The sequence below is a fragment of the Dermacentor albipictus genome, unplaced genomic scaffold, assembly GCF_038994185.2.
Source record: "Dermacentor albipictus isolate Rhodes 1998 colony unplaced genomic scaffold, USDA_Dalb.pri_finalv2 scaffold_13, whole genome shotgun sequence".
NCBI classification, from domain to species: Eukaryota; Metazoa; Arthropoda; class Arachnida; order Ixodida; family Ixodidae; genus Dermacentor; species Dermacentor albipictus.
Window position 1 is genome coordinate 14,677,703 of NW_027225567.1, and position 2,833 is coordinate 14,680,535.

The window sequence follows — 2,833 nt, forward strand, 5'->3', positions numbered from 1 at the left end:
TTTCAGGCCAACACTTTGTCAAGCTGCACTATGAATGCACTGTGTATGTACCGCTCTTCAATGAACCTCTCACCAATTTGGGTCAATTAGTATTACCAGAGTCCTTCCATTTTTTTTCTGGTCACGAAACTGCCGCCTCAGTTTCATATTCGCAACTCCAGCAATCCATGCGACACCTAGCGGCAGTAGGGAGAAACGAAATACGGAGGTCCAGTCGCCGTGTGTGCCGTAGAGGCTGCTGTCGTGGACGGAAGAATGAAGCTGCTAGCAAAGAAAAAGCGAACGGCCAAGCAGTTCTGCTGTGTTCCTCGGTGCGTGCCAGCGAGATGGAAAGACAGCGATATTTCCGTTCGCGCACTTCCCTCCGAGTGGAAAGGCTGAAGCCGCAGAACCAGGTGGATCGCTAACCTCCGCATCGGCAAGGCTGTGACGCTTATTTGCTCACGGCATTTTGCACGGGATAATTTCTCCTTACCAGGTGAGGCACTATTGTGCACTTGTGAACTCGACCCTAATGCATGACCATTGTGCGTGGCCATTATACATGTCGCTGTATCACCTTATGTAAACACGTTTCGCATTGCGGGCACTGGCGATTGGGCTATGCATTATTTGCTGCATATGTTAGCCGCAACGCGAAATTCGAGCACAGGTTCGAGACCTGTCACAGCGGTTTCTCCGAGGAACGTCTCTTCTGCACTCGTTAACCACATTGGCTGTAATTAGAGCTCATGTTCGACGCTTCACAGCGGTTTCTGCGAGCAACGTCACCTCTGCGCTCGTTGGCTACGCCCGGCTGTAACTCGGGAGGCTTTTGATGCCCAGCACGTCTCGCGCAACTTATACGGGCGTCGGAGATTCAAATGTTTACGAATGATGTACTAGCAAGTTCGGGAAGTGTTGAGTGTAAACGTGCCACGTATGTGGCATGCTAAAGCGGAATAAATATCATGCGTGGTGCGGATGAACTTGCAGCACAGGCGCACTGCACGCGGGCACTTCCCAGCGCGACTGATTACGAATTTGCCACTTGCACTTGAGAATCTCCGACGTGCTCAAGAGTGGCCATATGACACTGGTATTTCGCACCGACGGCGAGCCTATCACGTTCATTGCAGAAGTTTGCCACTTACGCGACAGCCACATGTCAATTTTACACGCGTTTGCTAGTTTCGAGGAAAATTTACGGCGTCCGCTGTCTACTGACGTGTCGCATATGTATGTGCAGTATTAGTACCTAAGCTAGCTTTATCTGTGTTATTAAATCATCCCCAAGTCAGTGGCAAAACTACTCCGGTCATGTGGTGGTGTTTGCACCTGTGTACTTTGCGTTATGAGCAGCTTTCAACTACGTTTTGCAGATGCTACATTCGGTGTACAACGTTGCATAGCCTTGCACACTCAAACCGTGCTTAATTTCCTTGCAAATGTTTTTTTATAAATATTGTGGCCTTGTTTCTGAGGTAAAAAGAAAAAAATTCTGGGTGCAGCCCATATTGAGGCACAATAAAGCATAAACAATTCATTTATTTTTTCAGATGTAGCATGTCAAAGACAGCGGCTGAAAAAAATGCAGTACCAACTGAAAACCTGCCAAGGACGTCATGTTATGATGAGAACAAGGATGCTCATATGAAAGAGCTTTCACTGACAAGACTTCGCCGACGTGTGTATCGGTCAGCCAGGGTAAGTTAATTTGACTACATGGTGCAGCACTTATATGCTTATGGTACATACACCATGTCTACAAGCATGCAATAGATGTCAACACCTTTTAATGCATTACAGAATGAATCAAGCAAAGAAACTGTTGCCTCCCCATTAGAAGCAAAGGTGTTGCCTCATGCACCTGTCAGCACGACCACCATGGTAAATTGGCTGCCTGCAACTTGTGCACACATTGCTTCACCACTAATTCCTTGGGATTAATCTCTGACATTGCAGGACGATCTCCCATCCCCTGACCTCCCCTGACCGCAACAGCATGGACCAAATAAGTGACAAAGGAAATATGGTAATTTCTTTTTGTATATGTATGTGTTGTGGTAGCTGTCTTTACCTAGACGGTGGCATGCTTTCTGGATTTACATCGTAAAAGCATTGTAGCACGTGGTGTGTGATGGGTGCACATTAATTGCAACTTGTGCACACATTGCTTAACCACTGGTTTCTTGAACTGAACTCTATCAGACATTGCAGGACGATTTCCCATCCCCTAACAGCATGGACCAAAGCCTTGCCTTGCCTTGCAAAGCCTTCTTTTTGTATATGTATGTGATGTGGTAGCTGTCTTTACCTAGCCGGCAGCATGTTTTATGGATTAACTTCGTGAAATGATTGTGGTGTGTGATGGGTGCAAATTAACTGATGCAAAAAGCCTGGCTTTCCTACTTCCAACATTGAATTTAATACATTGACGTGCATTATTGGAATGACAAAAAGAAGCTGCATTTCGCGTCAGATATGTCAGACATTACAACTCTTGCTTCTGTTTTGTGACAGGAATGTGCTTGCCAACATGGCCTCCGGACATTAATGGCAGAGTACTCAAGAGAATAAAAAGACGTGGCAAATTTCCTACTAGAAATGGCTTCACGGACAAGGCTTACAGAAAGCAAGGCTGCCCAAGTGACACCGGGTACTTTTCCACAGAAGTTTGTGAACACGATAAATAGTAGCAACGTAAATACATTCACAGGCCTGCCATCATTCGATGTTCTGAATGCTCGTGTGACGTGCTACACAAAAATTCATCCACTTTCAGGACGGCACCAGTTATGTGTAAAAACAATTGCATTGACATTGGTGAAATTGAAGCATATTTCCACTGCAT

The 2,833-nt window shown here is 45.9% G+C and overlaps 1 long non-coding RNA gene across 1 annotated transcript; it reads left to right on the forward strand.

The window, feature by feature from the left end:
- The first annotated feature begins 243 nt into the window (after positions 1–243).
- LOC139051631 (uncharacterized) lies at positions 244–2,485 on the forward strand. Its single transcript, XR_011509467.1, has 4 exons — positions 244–478; positions 1,539–1,686; positions 1,789–1,869; positions 1,945–2,485. It is a non-coding gene; the product is annotated as an uncharacterized lncRNA (long non-coding RNA).
- Positions 2,486–2,833: the final 348 nt, after the last annotated feature.